We start from the raw sequence: 18022 nt of genomic DNA, 5'->3' as shown, positions 1-18022 counted from the left end.
TAACCCTAACTGATGGAGTGTGTAGCTTTTCCTTTCTTAAACAACCATGTAGGAAGACACATTATGGCCATATTCCAGGATGACAATGTCAAGATTAATCATGCTCAAACTGTGAAAGAATGGTTGTGAGGGAGCATGAAGAATCATTTACACATGAATTGGGTCCATAAATCTTTGAGTGCAGGACTCTTGCATTGTCAATACAAGATCTTGACCAAAAACTGATGGACCTCTTGATGGAAATAACATCACAGCATTTATTTCCATAAAGAGGTGCGTACATTTTAGGTCAAGATCTGGGAATATGGCCATGATGTGTCTTCCTACATGGTTGTTTAAGAAATTAATCGTCTAGCCATTTTCAACACACTTCTGAGCAGTAAAAACCAAACTCTAGTCAGGCCAATCATAGAGTCGGTGGGCGGGGCTTAACATAATCGCTAGGGGTGTAACGGTACACGTATTCGCACCGAACCGTTTTGATACAGGGCTTTTGGTTCGGTGCACGTGTGTACCAGAAAGGTTAAATGCAATCTTTAACAGTTAACAATCTGATTTTTTTAAGTGCGAATCGCACTTCAATCCGAGTTCCCAAACAAACATATGAAGAATTCAGTCCCATTTTATCACGAAATTCAAACGATAAATGCTGTTTTGATGCTCTTTAATGTGAAGTGACATTATAGGCGCGTCAGTTCAATCGGCGGTGTGTCACGCGAGTGACCACGATCATCTCTTTCTAAAGAATAAACATGAATTAATATCTTGAGGAATGTTGAGGATACATTACAACTTACTGCAACGTATTTTGTATAATCGCTAAATCAGTGTTTCAACCATGGAAAGATGATAAAATAGTTTGAGCACAATGTCCCGTAGCATCACATTTACCTCAGAAGTCCTTCAGTGTCCACAGCTGAGAGTTCGCTAGAGAAATCAAATCTCACTGAATATATGACCTATAGTAGCTGATATATTTATTATATTAGCCATATATATCAAAATGACCTAGACTGAAGTGGTCATACTCAATTCTAGTCAGAATATGAGTCTGAAACTGCTCCATTGGGCTGTGATTATGGGGCGTTTCAACCAAACCAGGAAAGCCATCAATTAAATAGACCTACAACCAATCAGAGCAACGACGCGATGCATTGTCAAATGTCAACAGAGCTCAACTGCACTGTGTTGCCAAGTCCGCGTTTTTTCCCCCCGCAGGTTGTTTTCTATGTCCGCGGGTTGAAGCAAATATTATGTGTTATATAGACCCATGAGTGCGAATTTTAGCAGGCAATCTTGTCAAAATAACACACATTTTACCCCCCAAACGCCATTTTCCCCCGGAGAATCCCCCAAGAAGCTATAGTTTAGGGCTAGTAGTTGGTGGGTTTTGTTGTAAAAACTTGGCAACTCTGTCTGCACGCACGCTGGAATAAACAATCTTTGCTGGTGTTGTAAAAAAATAAAAGAATTTAATGATACACAGAGTACTTACCCAACATGATCATCATTTCTGAGAGAAATTGTGAAGGTGAATGCATATACAAACAAGCTCTCCGTTTAGGATCCGAACAAATATAATCCAAGCGCCTTTGATGATGTGCATGATTACCTTACTGTTTATCATCTGTCCGTCATCGTCTAAAGCCCGTCCTGATGATTTCATTGGTCCGAACAGTTTCTGTTTGGAGATAATTACTCCTCAAGGAAGCGAGGCCAGACCGAACTGCCCGACCTAAAAAAATTGTGGGCGGGGCTAAATTCGGCTGGCATCCAGGCTAAAAATGACCGACAGTGTGTTTAAATGATTATATTTCAATTGGAGAGAAAAATATATTTATAATTCGATTTAGAAGTGCAAAAACTGCCTTAAGTGAAGCATATGAGTGTTCTAAAAAATAAATAACTGAATTTGGGCTAATAGTTGGGCTGTGTTGTTAACCACCTTATTATTATGTGTAAGTAAGGGATCCCTATATAGTTTACTAATGAATTTAAAGATACCATTCTTCGCTTGGCTTTGAACTTTGAGCTTTATAATTTTACAGGTATTATGCCCTAACAGCAACATTACACACTAACTAAAGTTTGAAAGATGGAATCGCGAAGAACGGGACCTTTAAGGACAGAAATTTTTTTCAGTAAACCACTGCTTAATTTAATAAATTAAAAGCAATTTTGTAAAACTGCTTTACCGAATCCGTACCGAACCGTCAGTTTTATGTACCGTTCCACCCCTAAAAATGACGGTAAAGTTGCGCTTGCGTGCTTCTAGTAAACACATTTCTTTTATTGTCTATGGTAAACACAGAAACTGGCGAACAGCGGTCTTTTGAATCATCTTTGACCGCGACTCTGGAAGACTTGGAGTTAAGCTTTTCTCTGAGAAAAGAACAAAGAACGGCACTGAAGTCATTCTTAAAAAGGGAAGATGTGTTCGGAGTTTTGCCAACCAGATACAGCGAAAGTTTAATCTTCACATGTTTACTAGCTTCAACTAGCTCTGCTTCACCTTCGTTGCTCTGGTTGGTTGTAGCGCTATCCAATTGTGTGCACGCCGTGCAGAGGGAATTTGAAAGACAACCGTTTATCCCACTCCTTGGGTTGAGCCCTGTCGATGGTGAGTTTCCAGACCAAACATCTTGATGTGAGTCTGGCTTGTCCTGCTAAGACATTTCCCTATTTTAAATCCAAATAGCGACTTGTTTTGCCATGCAGTGTATTATTAAGCTCACAAGCAGAAATTCACATCAGCCTACAAGACATTGAGTCAGATCAAGAGCAATGTCCTTCTTTTCTTTTGGATCCTCAGGTGGCTAAAATGACCTCAGCCACCTGAGGATCCAAAAAAAGCAGGACATTGATGTGTCTTCCTGGGTGGGTCGGTTATAGTTCAGTCAGTGCAGGCTACAGGTCTGGGCCGAATTAAGATGTGTAACACACTTGCAAACTGGATTAAGATGGGCTCATGTTGTCATCAGCATTTCTGTTAATGCTGAAATAGTCCAGAGCATGGCATGCCACTAGAGCCGCGCTGTCAGGAGAAAATAGGGGATCATATCCTTCTGGCGCCAGGCCACATGAGCCCGGCAGAAAGAAAATAAAGGGGCTGCCACTGCTTAGCGTAAAATAATGGGTTTCAAGTACCTCCCATCTGCGAGGGCAGATAAATAGCGATTGAAAGAGAAACTTAAGTCAGCCCTTCTGAGGGAAGTTATTTGCCGTACCCTTTAAATATTAGACTTTATAGCTTCATGATTGGGCTTTATGAGCTGAGAACGGCATATTTCATCTCCAGGTCTCACATCTTTTGGGTCTTTTATGAGATTTGTATCGCATTCGCATGTTAGTGTGCAAGCCAAAGTCGGTTATCTTGAAACCTCGATGTAACAAAGCTTTTAAAGCAAAGCCAGATCATAACGCTTGAAATAACACTTTCATATTTATCCGTGAGAGTATTCTGGAAGCTACTGGCTGTAAACAGGACTGTAATATGAAACTGCATTATGATATCATAAATGCCATCAATTTGCTTCAACAGTAAAAGCCATCACAAAGACATCATGGCACAAGGGTAGAAACATAAATTGACAGAATACAGCTAAAGCAAACTGACTCCACAGAGGTTACACCCCGTTTACACTCGGTATTAAAGGGATAGCTCACCAAAAAAAGAAACTAACTTCATGATTTACTCACCCTCAAGCCATCCTATGTGTATATGATATTCTTCTTTCATGAATACAATCGGAGTTAAAATAAAAAATAAAAATGTCCTGGCTAATCCAAGCTTTATAATGGCAGTGAATGGGAGCCCAAAAAAGTGCATCCATGCATTATAAAAGTAATCTACACGGCACTGGGAGGCAGAAGGACCATGTGAAAAGCCATGTATTTGTGTTAGGGCTGGGTGGTATATCAAGTTTGTACAATATATTGATATATTTTTTAGAGACGATATGGAATGAGGCAACCGTGTGTAGGCCTCTATATCAATATAGTCTACTGTAGTTGATTGATATGAACGCATCTGAAAACAGCGGAGTAAGTTAACATTAGGCCTAAGCAGAATTGAGCTGATGCAGGGAAAGTGCATGATACAACTTGTCCTTAACATGACACATGCTTTATATTAAGGGCTTCAAAATAACTGGTAATATATAGTTAACATGTATAGTTTAAAGCAGGCTGCCCTGACAGACGTTGTTTCTTGTGCTGACTGACAGATAAATACTTGCGCTGTAGCCTAATGCGTTTGAAATGTGGTGCTTTTTTCCTCAGTGCATAACTTACATCTCACAGGTATATTCTTCATCTGTAAATGTTAGAAAGTCCTGCAAATATGTCAATTTTGCTGTCCGGAGAACACGAGCCGTCTAAAGGTAAATCTCCGCTAAACTTTATGTTTCCGGTACGAGCGCCGCCGCGTGCATGAGCGCCAAACAGACGGAACGCAGTAGAATATGAACGCAATAATTCTGACTAAAGCATAACGTTACGTTACATATTTCTAAAATTCTTGTGGGACAATAAATGTGGCATATGTGGAATTTTAAACCTACAAGTAAGTATATTTTTATGACCATTATAACGGGGTAATATAGGATGCTATATCGTTTTCAGTTTTAGTTTAGTGAATTTAAAAACAAAATTATTCTTTTTGTTTTTAAATTGTAAACCCCCAATTTGCACATAATATATTGCATAACCTACATTGCATTCACTGTATTGGTTTATAGTCTTCAATATCAACATTGTTTTTAGGACATCATTGGACAGGATGTGAAAAAAAATTATATATATATATATATATATATATATATATATATATATATATATATATATATATATATATATATATATATAATATTTTTTATAATAAATATTTTTTATCCAAATAGAAAAACGTTGAAAATACCGAGATATATACAGTGTATCACCATTCAACCAAAAAAAAAAAAAACAAGATAAGATTTTTTTGGCCATATTGCCCAGCTCTAATTTGAAAAATATCCATATTTAACACGTTATAAATACCTAGCTTCAGCCGTATTCAAGCTACAAAGAAAAAAAAAAACGTTAGTGACACAGCATACGACATAGGAAGTAGCGAAAGCATATTGAACTGTGAGAGGCGTTATACTGGCATCACCCAGGCAGAGAGGAAGCTTCTCCAAAAGGTTATAAAGACTGCAGAGATGATGAATCTGATCTCCCATCCATGGACACTATATTGTATATACCATAGTCAGACTGATGGAAAATGACTTAACAGAAGGGGAAAATATGTCTCTCACTTCTACGATCACAAGGCATCTCTGTAATATAGACTAGAGAATGCTAAGTTAGTTTATGCTTGTAAGCCATTTATGTATCTGTTATGAGACTTTTTATCTCAGTTTCTTGGTCATATGTATCGTTTGTTTACGTTTGTCAGGACAAAGTAAACTGCAAAATGTGCAAAAATATTCTCATATGATACTAACAGTTTTATATAGCGTGTGTGCCACTGAATAGTGTGTATTTTTTGTACTTTCTTAGTGTTTATTAATGGTATGTACAGCCTTGATAGCTCTCTTTATTATTATTATTTATTTTGTTCTTATTGGGTTTTTTATTTATTTATAATGCTGACACTAAAAGCTTTGCTCAGAAAAATTCCAATGCACTAATACCAGCAAAAAAAAAAAGAGAGACAGAGAGAGAACTCGAGAGAACGCTAGCTACTCTCTGCTGTCATAGACGACAACATCTTTGTCCTGTGTCGGCCACCGTAGCTTCTCTATTTGCTTCGAAAGGGAGGGGTGAGGATTTGTAATTCGCAACCTTACTGCTAGATGCCGCTAAAATTCACACTGCACCTTTAAGATTTAAAGTACACAAGTGCACATTCAATACAATTACGAGAACTTTTTCACAGGGAACACACACTTTCACAGATTCAGGTTTAAAAAAAAAAAAAAAATGGATTTCCAAAAGTGCAACTTGATAATGACAAACCTTCCTTTTCCCCCATCTATGTACCCTTATGCACCATACTCAAAGAAATCTAGCATGAAGGCATGCTAATGCTACACTGCAGTGTCAGTAAGCTAAATAGCCGCGCTAAGCAGCACACTAGCCTTACTATTTTTCACTTTCTCTCCAATTTCCGAGATGGGTTTGTCAATGCTAACAAAGCTGCTCTTTAGTCACTTTTAAGTCTAATAACGTGTCAGACACCATAGTCGTGCTTGTTGGTTGTCTCTGTGCCTAGTGGGCCGTGATTTATTTGAAGTCCCACTTCAAACGCCGGCTGGCCTCTGGTGAAGCTAATATATGCAATGTCCAATGTCATTGTGATTTTTACAGATTGGAAATGAGAGCTGGCATTAGCGTTCTCCTGGCCGAAGAGCCCCGTTCGGCTGTAGTTAATGTTTTAGATTAACACTAAACCCAATTACCGTTTCAAGCCAGAGAAATCAAAGAAAAGTGTAAAAATGCTCTCATTAGTCAGAGCATATGACATTGTTTAATCCTCATTAAAGACTCGGGGCCTCTTAGAGCTGTTAAAAAAATAAATGATGGTAAGATGCACCGAGCCAGCTCTAGAAACACATTTACCGCAGAATGTCACAAATCTCCATGAATTTATTCACCGCTGAAGACCAGCTGCCGTAATAGGAAATGAGAGGGCACCGATCATCGAACACTACTCAAACACTCAATTGTCTTTTTATGAGGTTCAAAAGGCCTTTGAAATTAATAAACGTCAGTTTTAATGAGTTCAACAGATCAGCGATGTGTGCATGTTGCAAACACAGACGCGCGCGGTCCTTCTGTTGTCGTACTAGCGGCCAAATGCGCCCTGTCTCTGCCAGCGAAACCCTCCCTAGTCTCAAACTGCTTAATTAGGACTGCAATAAAAGCACAAGCTGATCTTATTGATTTGATCTCGTTTAATAAATGTGAATTTAAATAAATCAGCCCAGGCTCGTTGGAAATACGCACCTTCGGTGACATTTCTGCAGAGAGATATTACGCTGCTTCTTGCACGTTTTGCGACCCATTCAAAGTGAAATGTCAAAACCAAAACAATGACAAACTTTTTCGTTACATGTAATAAAATGAAGATAACTGAAATAAAATAAACACACCAAAACTTACCTTACTGAACAATTTAGCCAACTGTCCTTTTGCGCCACCTGGTGGCAATTTTGTGAATGAGTGTCACGAGACTGGGTTGTTGCGGTACACATGCCGTTAATAGGCATTTTAGTTGACTACATACAGTTTTTTATTTCAGCTTGATCCAATGCAAAATTTCATATTTTCTTTTTAGTTTACATTTATGCATTTAGCAGACGCTTTTATCCAAAGTGACTTACAACTGAGGAGTACAGGAAGCAATCCGTCATGAAGAGGCGAAGAAAGGCAAAAAGTGCTTTAAATACAAGTTTTGGACATTACTCAGAGTAGCATAAGCTAGATTAGGAAGGGAATAGAGAAAAATAGAGGAAGATTTTTTTTTGTACTAAAATAACTAACTAAATAAATTAAAACTACATTAAAATTGATATACACTGTAAAGAATTTGGCACATTTAATTTGATCCAAAATATGTAAACTTGAATCTGGCAACGTTTTATTATGTTGACTGTTGTCCGTATCAAGGAAATTCTGGCTTTTTTCCTTTTTTTTTATACTGTTGTATGAGGTCATCTTATGACGCTAACGTGTTTTTTACATTCAAAAACATCACAATGAATAAGTAATAGACTATTTTCTACCCTGATTTTGAGGCTCTCTCCTGGAATACTCGTTGTTTTATGGGCGTGCCACACTGAAGACTTGGAAATAAATGGCCACGGCTAGGATTGGATAAGATTTGCATATTTAATGAGCTTCAGCTCCCCTGTCAGTACATGTGAGAGATTGTTTTGAAAGCGTGTGAGGAAAGAGTAACGGAATAAAATGCCCACAGGGCTCGCAAAATATCTTTATCAAGCAAACAAAATGATTTCTCACTCCTCCACCCGCGTTTTATTGGAATGTAATTTTTTTATTACTTGACCCACCCGATCGGTGGATATAGCAGCGAACCGTACACACACGTGCACAAGCCTCACTGTTCAAAACTGCTGCGATTGTATTTTTTCCTTCAAATATCAAGTCAACACTGAACAACATCCAGAAAGGATTGTAATTTCACTACTTAAAATGATTGAAGCGTCGGCAGGGACTTCGGGCTTTGCGAGTACATGTCCGAGTCTGACCTCAAATAAAGGATTCTCCAGCCTGTGACAGCGTGCTAAGGTATGTTCAGCTAGATATGTACACATTAATCAATAGACATCAAACGATCTGTAACAATGCAATACTATCACATATAAAAACATTTTACTCCCATTAGTGTGTTGCTTTATTCATTCATGTAATCTCATTATGTCTACAAATACAGTCATTGAAATGTTTAGTGTGGACATTCATTAAAAATAAAGTTCATCCATGCATTCATAATAATGGAATCTATCCAAATAAAGCTTATTCTGCATGTTTATTGTTTAGCTGGATCCGGTTTAGCTCTATGTAGGCCTGTGTCATGTCAGGCACGAGTCCAAGGCGGGGCTATAGAACCAGGCGTTGTTCTTCTTTCACCACACTCTGATGTCAAGGTGTGGCATAGTCTGATATCAATCGTTTGCTGGGCCTGGTGTCTATAAAAGCTTTTCTTTAACTAACCAGGAAGTTTTAAGCTCTGAAACTTACAGGATATCCTTATATCACCATGACCTTTTATCAAAAACTCAAGGGAAAGTTGATTCCTCAATTCAGGACCTCTTTAATGCTCTCTTACATTTGAAAATAATGTACCACCTACACTAAACCTAACCGACAGTGTTAACAAAAGCAGACGCGGATTTGCTGAAGCGACCATACCATTTTATATGGTGACTAATGTTTCACAACTCATATCCAAACACTCCGAATCAAAAGTGCAACGTGTACCGGCTGAGCTTGCGAGGAAGTTTACCGCATCAAAAAAAACAAACAAAAAAAACTTGCATATGGAGCTGGTTATGTGATGCAAATGTCAAAATGTATTAGTTTACAAATCATGCATGGTAAAAGGGTTTTGGGATCATAACAGTATGCAAGAAGCTCCGCAAACAAACATTTGTAACCTGTAACCATAATATGCGTGAAATTAAAGTTGTTGGTTATTTACTCTAACCAACTACTCTAACCAGCCTCTATTGTTCATTTCAGCTGGAAAATGCAGATAATTGTGTGTATACACTCTTAGAAAAAAAGGTTCATTGCTGTCACTGGGGCGGTTCCCTAAGGTACAAAAGTGAAAAGGTACATCTTTGTACCTTACTCACCCCTAAATGGCACATATTAGTACTTTAAGAGTGCATATTAGTACCTTAAAGGTACATAGTAGAACATTAAAGGTACATATTAGTACCTTTTGTAGCTTAGGGTACCGCCCCAGTGACAGAAATGTACCTTTTTTCTGACAGTGTAGGTATTGGAGGTTTGCAAATATGTAGAAGCACTTTTTTCCAATGCAGCCTATCTGCATTTTCAGGGTTCTCAGAAGCAGAAGTCACCATAGTTGGGTAAACCTCTATAGTGGTGAACAGAAAACACAACAAATATATTTTTGTGTGTGCCCGTTCGCTCCAAAAGCCAAAAATAAAATAAAAAAAATAAAAAAATAAAAATAAAAAAAATCCATGACAGCATTTCTATGACTTTCCAATAGAAAAAAAAAAACACTTTAGTTCAGGGTCCAATTCTCATTTTTAACTAGTTTATTTTTAGCTTATTAGCATGAAAATTACTAGGAATATTGGCTGTTTATTAGTACTTATAAAGCCAACACTTTCTTGCTTGGTAAGGAGCCCTCAGCGTCACTTTTTAACGCACAGGGTACTCCTTTAGCATAATTTTTCGAAGCGCAGGGTGCTCTATTGACTTCAATGAGAAACATTTGCCGTCCTACACAGACGCACGCGTTGGGCATGGTTATGATTTTGCCATTATGACATGTTGGAGTGTGATTCTCAAATTAATCAGCCAGCATACTTTTATTACATTTATTTATTTTTATTTACGCTATTTAGACATGTTTGAACACGTAACCCAACCCCATCCCATCATTAAACCTACCCATTTGTGTATTGTATGATATAAAACTAATAACCAGATACAACTGCAGCCACAATTTATTCAAAAAGTAAAAATATTCCAAGTGTTCCGAGGCCAATGACTGATTTGTGTGAAGAAAATCCCCAAAAGCAATCTCCATCCGCCCGAAGATCATGCACACAATCAAAAATGGCCACCTGAACAAATGTTACGTCAGCTTTGATAATGAAATTGCATCGGCTCTCGTATTTCTCTTGACAAATTGCGTCATTACATCAGCTTTGATTGTAAAACGTCATTAGCTCGCGTGTGTCTCGTGACAGATTGCGTCATATTAAAGAGTCGGGTGTATCTTTTGAATGAGATATGACTGACTGACTGACTGAGTGTGTGCGTTCACGGAGCGGCGGGATCATCATTTCAGCAATTAAAACATTTAGTGATTAATATCAACTTTGTTCTTACATGAAAATATCATATGACTTCAGAAGACTTGGAATGCAATTCCAAATGCTGTTTTTGGTCAGTTTTTGCAACAACTGTGACTATAAGCTGTGACTGTAGATTTATTGTAGTTACTGTAGTTTTTTATTGTTGAGAAGTGGATAGGTTTAGGGTGGGAGTGAGGTTAATTGCTCCAAAATATAAAGTAGCCTATAAATATTCTTAAAATCATGTCTACTTTTACAAATTTAAAGCATTAAATGCCTCTTGATCTGACGCATTGGGCAAACAACTAAAATAAATGGAGCACCCTGTGATGCTAAAGGGGTAACCTGTGCGTTAAATACCGGTAGTGACCAAGTGTCACTTGGGTGTGACGAGTTTGGGTGTGAGAATGTGTTGATAAAGTAGATATTAATGCCTTATTATGCATGACAATATTCTACATCCCTTAATCAAACCTAATTCCTACCCAATACCTAAATTAACAAGTAACTTACTAGCTATTTGTAAGCTGTAATTATGAGTTTATTGAGGCAAAAGCCATAGTTAACAGTTAGTTAATAGTGAGAATTGTAGCCTGAGCTAATGTGTAACTTAAAAACATGTTGAGAGATTGATTATAGTGGACAGAGGAGAACAAGATGTCAAATTAGCCGTTGTATTACAAACACTCAAAACATTTTTACACATTTTCTCTAATTTAATGCACAACCCATAGAAATATAAATGTATGTTAAAATAAAATAAAAATAAAATAAAAACATTGCTACAATTATGATTTTAATAATAACAGTGGAAAGTTAACGTGGGGAAAGTTACTTTAAAAGTAATGTATTACAATATTGCGTAAAAAAGTTACTAATTTTAAAAGTTACTAGTTAGTTTTAGTTTGTTTTTATGATTAGTTTTATGCATTAAATTATTTATGTGCTCATTTTTCTCACCTGGGCTGGGCTTGCTTGTTAGTTTTTTAATAACAACAAAAGTTCTATTTTTGGAAAACATAAAGGCACTTTCACACCAAAAGTGAAATGAATAAGCCTCAGGTTGAAAGAAATGCAAATTCACACCGTAGTTAAAATAACCTTTCAGCTGTTCTGCCATTCGGGATTGAAGAAGAATAAGATGCAGGAGAAGAAAGTTCAAAACGCTTACTTCAGCAATATTTTTCCTTTTTGCCCTTTTTGCTTAGTATGACTGAAGTGGTTTGAAGGTCAGCAGCAAAGACATTGGTTAATACAATTAAATGCATAAAGTATATCTGTATAATTTAATACATTATATTATTGCAGTTTTGTGGAATATTCTGAGATTGCATTTCACTGTTTTTATTAATTTTGAGTAATACTGAATCTGCTTCTTTTTAAGAGAAAGTAGATGCCTGCTCACATTTATTTTTAAAATTACAATAGCCATAATGTTCACACAGTACACACAATGTGCATTTACTCACTTGTGTTGTGTTGTAACTTGTGTTGCACATTTGTAACAGTAACAGATATGTTGTAGTAAATTTAAATGTAATGTGTTACTTTAATAGTTACTTAAAAAAGTAATCTGATTACTTAAAGGGGGTTAGTTCACCCAAAAATGAATTTGATGTCATTAATGACTCACCCTAATGTCATTCCACACCCGTAAGACCTCCGTTCATCTTCAGAACAAAGTTTAAGATATTTTATATTTAGTAAATGGTAAATGGACTGCATTTATATAGCGCTTTTAACAGACCCTATGGCCATCCAAAGCGCTTTACATTTTGCCTCACATTCACCCATTCATACACCGACGGCGATAACAGCCATGTAAGGCGCCATCCAGCTCATCGGGAGCAGCTGGAGTTAGGTGTCTTGCTCATGGACACCTCGACACTTGGTCAGATGGAACCGGGGATTGAACCACCAAACTTCTGGTTTGTAGACAACCTACATGAACCACTGAGCCACTGCCGCCCCCTTTTTTTACTGAGAGAGCTTTTCTGTTCCTTCAATGAAAGTATATGCACACTATAATGTCCATGTCCAGAAAGGTAATAAAAATGATTCTGAATCATGAATCAATACGCTTATTCATAACCGTTCGAATCTTAAATTTGAGGATTGAAAACAAACCCAGAAGATAAGAATGCTGAATAAAGTTGTAGTTTTTGTTATTTTTGGACTAAAATGTATTTCCGATGCTTTTTTCCTTACCTTTCTGGACATGGAAAGTATAGTGTGCATCCACTTTCATTTAAAGAACAGAACAGCTCTCGGACGAAATATAAAATATCTTAAACTGTGTTTCGAAGATGAACTGAGGTCTTACGGGTGTGGAACGACATTAGGGTCATTAAGGACATAAATCAAATTTTTGGGTGAACTAACCATTTAACTCAAGTTACTTATAACGAGTTACTACCCCTAACACTGATCATCACAGTCTTTGAAAAGGTTTCATGAGCCTATGTTGGAATGGCGTGAAACACATGGTCAGCGAATATGGATGAGCGCCTCAGCTGTGAGGTGGCCAATCAATGCCATGCAATTCAAGTTCCGACAGGGCTCAGCAGGAGAGGAGGCGTAGGATCGTAGCACCGAAAAGGATGGTTTTCAGAAAACAATCTGCATTCTCCACCTCTGAGGTCAGACCTGTCTGTGTCACAAAGCGAGCTATAAACTGCAAGCAAACATGAGGCATCACGACCCTTCATTCCAGCCGTCGCAGAAGACTTGAGCACCTCGCGGTTTGTGTCCAATATCATCAGTATTTTCCCTCGGCAAGGCCGTGTGCTCCCTGCCCTGAGAGCGCAACGAGGGGGAGAGCGATTGTGCGCCTCGTGCGTGTGTTTTTGGAGTGGTGGGAGGATGGAGATGAGTCACAAGAGCACACATGATCGTGGCATGAAATGTAAAGGAGCCCATCTGGAGGATCTTATGATCGCATATGCATAGAAGTTGTTGAAATAGGCCGGCTGAGAGCGTGTGATTGAGAAGCTCCCCGGGTCTGCTCGTAACTGCATGTGCGTGGCGTGATTGAAAGCTCGCCGACAGCGCACAGGCACCTTTAAATGATTTATCGAGCATCCAGACGAACAAGAGGACCTCTTCAGCAATGCGCAAACTCGGCTTTGACTGACAGCTATCACACCACCCCACACCCACTCTTTTCCACCCCTGCCTGTATGCCCGTGACCACATCGTTCATTACCTTTATGTTGCTGGTAGGTGGACTAGATCTAGTGGAGAAGATGAGGAGACACCGGTGTGCGGAATTCTGACCCCTGCCAGATTACTACTCCCCCTGAATCCCCAGTATAGGTAGTATAGGGGTCTAATATATATATATATATATATATATATATATATATATATATATATATAGGGGTTTAATATAGGGGTAGTATAGGGGTCTATTTTATATATATATATATATATATATATATATATATATATATATATTTCGGCGTTAACGTGCTGCGTTAACCTGAGACTCTTAACAGCCGATAAAAAAAAACCCGCCGTTAATCTATTCTCAAAGTTTGACGCATCTTTAATATGGGTTGTAACTTGAAAATAATGCTTTGTGTATGTTTCTGTTGATGGATACACGTGCTGGCTTCTCAGTAATACAGAGATAATAAAAGAAAAACGTGGGCAAAACGGCCTCTCTTTGTAAACTGTTCAGTGCATGCAAATGCTGCCGTATGTCTGAATATGACCAGTCATTTCACCGTCATCAGTGATGACTCATCGGGTGATGACTCATCACCCGCGTGTAGAGCCAGAAGCCGGGAAAGAGGACTCGCGCGCGCTGAGAGAAGATTTATCTCTGTGCACTCGTCGCAAAGCGCGCAAACGTCTCAAAGCGCGCAAATATTGAGTTATCTTTCAAGTCTTGCGCTTGAACGGACAAACTCATACAAAAAGTGTCAACATGTCCAACTGGATGAGTATCCAAGCAGACATAGTCTGGATATGCCTTAAGTGAACTTTATACAGTCGAGAAAGACGACGCATATCCCTGCATTGGGTCTTAAACTCTTGGGCCTTTACTCTGTTTAATGTCAAACAAAAGATAAGGACATCACTCACTGCTCTTGATGGAATAGCTTGTGCCAATCACATCGTGTATAGAGTCAGTGGGCGGGGCCATAATGACGATGGCCGAGTTGCGTTTGCGTGCTTCTAGTAAACACAGAAACTGGCGAACGGCGGTCTTTCGAATCAGCTTTGACCACGACTCTGGAAGACTTGGAGTTAAGCTTTTCTCTGAGAAAAGAACAAAGAACGGCACTGAAGTCATTCTTAAAAAGGGAAGATGTGTTCTGAGTTTTGTGGATACGCCGGATTCGGCGAATGTTTAATCTATCAGCGAGCTCTGCTTCACTTTCGTTGTTCTAGTTGGTTGTAGTGCTATCCTATCGCGTGCAGAGGGAGTTTGAAAGACAACCGTTTATCCCGCCCCTCGGATTGAGCCCTGTTTATGGTGAGTTTCCAGACCAAACATCTTGATGTGGGTCTGGCTTGTCAGGCTAAATTAAATACCGAACCGTACCAAAACCGTGAACCTAAAAGCGTGATACAAACCGAACTGTGAGCTATCTGTACTGTTACACCCCTAGCGTAACGTATGTGAGAGGGTAGCACACAAATTCTGAAAGCCTTCGGCAGAATTCAGATTAGCCATTTTAATCTAGATTAATTTCAAAATTAATCTAGATTAAATTTTTTTTATCTATGCCCACCTCTGATATATGTGTGTGTGTGTGTGTGTGTGTGTGTGTGTGTGTGTGTGTGTGTGTGTGTGTGTGTGTGTGTGTGTGTGTGTGTTGAGTATGTTATTAACGTTTTAAGATTTCACATTAAAAGAAATCTAGAGTTTGACCAAGTCTAAACATGTAGGCTATTCGAATGCAGAACCTAAAAATAAGAAAGCAGTTATGATCTGCAATATTATTCTTTTTCCAGCCCCAATATGACTCTAATTTGCCTATTTGCACTGGAATTCTCTATTTTAACCTTAATTACTACTTGTAATATAAATAATATAAATATTAAAAGAAAAATATTTTAAAAATAATATATATATATATATATATATATATATATATATATATATATATATGTATATATATATATATATATATATATATATATTATTATTATTATTATTTTTCTTTTAATATTTATATTATTTATATTACAAGTAGTAATTAAGGTTAAAATAGAGAATTCCAGTTATATATATATATATATATATATATATATATATATATATATATATATATATATATATATTTCAGGTAATTTACTCACACTCGGGCCAAGATGTAGGAAGAACAAGATTTTTAGCTGAAAACTTCATATGCATATACACACACGGTAATACTATGTTGTTTTAGTCCAGATTAAAATGCCCTTTTTTAATTTATTTTTTAACGATGATTTAAAACAAACAAAAACACCACTGACTTGTCCGACTGGGTTTCAAACCCCGTAAACTAGACTGCTTCTTCCAGTTGCCTGATCAACTGCTGCACTCTCAGCGTCAAACACTTACATTCCATTGAACGAGGATCAAAACACACTGATTACATCCGCCGTACATAAATACACACACACACTAAACCATGGCAATGCAATCACCCTTATTAGTGGCCACTGCAGAGATATGGCATGCATTTCAGCGTAATACATTCTTTTCTACTCATAGCTCCAGAAAGCAGAATGAAAAATTGCATTTCATAAACTCAATCTGCCCTGTTATTGCTTTATGGCGTGTGCACTAAATCGTCTATTATGTGGATCTTAAGGTGGCACATAAATTCCATACATTACAGCGTGTTATTTTAGATTAGGGCGACTGCAATAATGCATCCGCAGGGCTGTTGGAGACAACACGTTTCTCATTTCCCATCTTTATCAGCATGTGGCTCTACGAGAAAGACACACCAGATTTAATTCTCCTGAATGGAGACACAGACCCAATATTGTCTGTTTACATTATGTAAAACATGTCTAAGTGATCGACATGGGAAAGATATGATTATGTTCAGAACATCCGAATTGACAGGAAAATAAAAAGCTGGGAGTCTAAATGCGGTCAGAGCACAATCTGCATTTTTCTTATGTAATATCTTTCGTGATTGGCCAGATCTGCCTACTACGCCCCTTTCTTTGTTCGTTGACATGGGCACCCGTCTTTCTTCTCTTCCATCACAGTCGTCTCATTGTTGGGTCTTGGGTGGAGTTGTTTGAAGGGGGGTTTGGGAACCGAGGGGGGTTCCAGCTCTTTAAACTAGATTAAGCCACACTGACGACATTGTCTGAAGACTCAAGTAAACATGGGAGAATAGTAACTGACAAAAAAAAAAAAAAAAAAAAAAAACAGTCACATAGACTTGAAAAGGCTCGGATATTATAAAAATAAAAGGAGTAGAGTAAGGATTTGGATTAGGGGACAAGCGAGCCGTTTGAGGGTTTGTTGATAAAAGCCGTCCGCGTGAAACGGAGAACTTCCACGCACTCACTCAATCTTAATGTTTGTGTTACAGGCCAAACGGTGAACAGGATCTGTGCTTTTCTGTTGTTCTTTAGAGACTACCTTATGGAAAGTGGGCCTGGGGTCTGTTTTAGCCAAGTGCCACATCTCATTGAGATCAAGTTTTGTGACACGGCCACTTGTACCGTATGTGGTGTCGTGGACTGAAGGCTGAATAACGCTGGAGGAACTGGCTGCATGGTTCAAGTTGCAATATTTATTCGCACGTGACCATTAACGCCATGGTTGTACTTAGAAAAGCATGTTATATAATTATTATATTAATCGTATACATATCGCCCAGAGTATGGAAATTTGCAAAAACATGAAAAAAATATCTGACTCTAAAATTATATAAAAATGGCTTTAAAAAGACAACTATGCCAATCTCTGAATAAAATGTAATGTGACAATGTAGCACAGCATTGTTTGAAATGTTTAGTGTGGAATAATGCGTACACTACATATAAAAAAAATACTTCTTAATGAGTTTTTTTTCTTTCAATTAAGTAAAAACATCAAACTTAATCTGCATTATTATTATGAAATAAAATAAGGCAGTGCCTTTTTGCAATAAGTGCAAATAGCTGTAGATTCTGTTTACTCAGTGAAAATAGTGATATATTTTATTTACACCAAATAAAAGAAGCAGTTCTTTGCCATATAAATAGTAATTACATGTAATGTATCATTTATTTTGACAGATACATACTATTTACACCTCATTATTGTTGTACATTAACAGGATGCAATAATAACAGTGTAAATTATTAATTTTATTTAAATTATTAAACGGAATGCCGCCTTAAAGGGACAATAAAAGCCACCGATCACTAACCCTACCCAATAAATGCTTTTATTATTATTAAACATTTTGTTTGGCACTTTATTTCCACATTTAGAGCATTTTCTGATT

The 18022-nt window shown here is 37.6% G+C and overlaps 1 protein-coding gene across 3 annotated transcripts in view; it reads right to left on the bottom strand.

Moving 5' to 3' along the window:
• The window catches only part of ntrk3a (neurotrophic tyrosine kinase, receptor, type 3a), a 338706-nt gene that overhangs the window by 250031 nt on the left and 70653 nt on the right, over positions 1-18022 (bottom strand). Inside the window, exon 1 of one of the 3 annotated variants that reach the window (XM_067435677.1) lies at positions 4294-4418. The exons of the other annotated variants lie outside the window; for them this stretch is intronic. The gene's annotated coding sequence lies outside the window, so the exon portion shown is untranslated. Of the gene's footprint in view, positions 1-4293; positions 4419-18022 lie in introns of those variants that run through there. 3 annotated transcript variants of the gene reach the window in all.

Source organism: Pseudorasbora parva, chromosome 25 (assembly GCF_024679245.1).
Source record: "Pseudorasbora parva isolate DD20220531a chromosome 25, ASM2467924v1, whole genome shotgun sequence".
Classification (NCBI taxonomy): domain Eukaryota; kingdom Metazoa; phylum Chordata; class Actinopteri; order Cypriniformes; family Gobionidae; genus Pseudorasbora; species Pseudorasbora parva.
The sequence above is the reverse complement of the archived record's forward strand: the minus strand, read 5'-3'. Positions and strand labels throughout refer to the sequence as shown.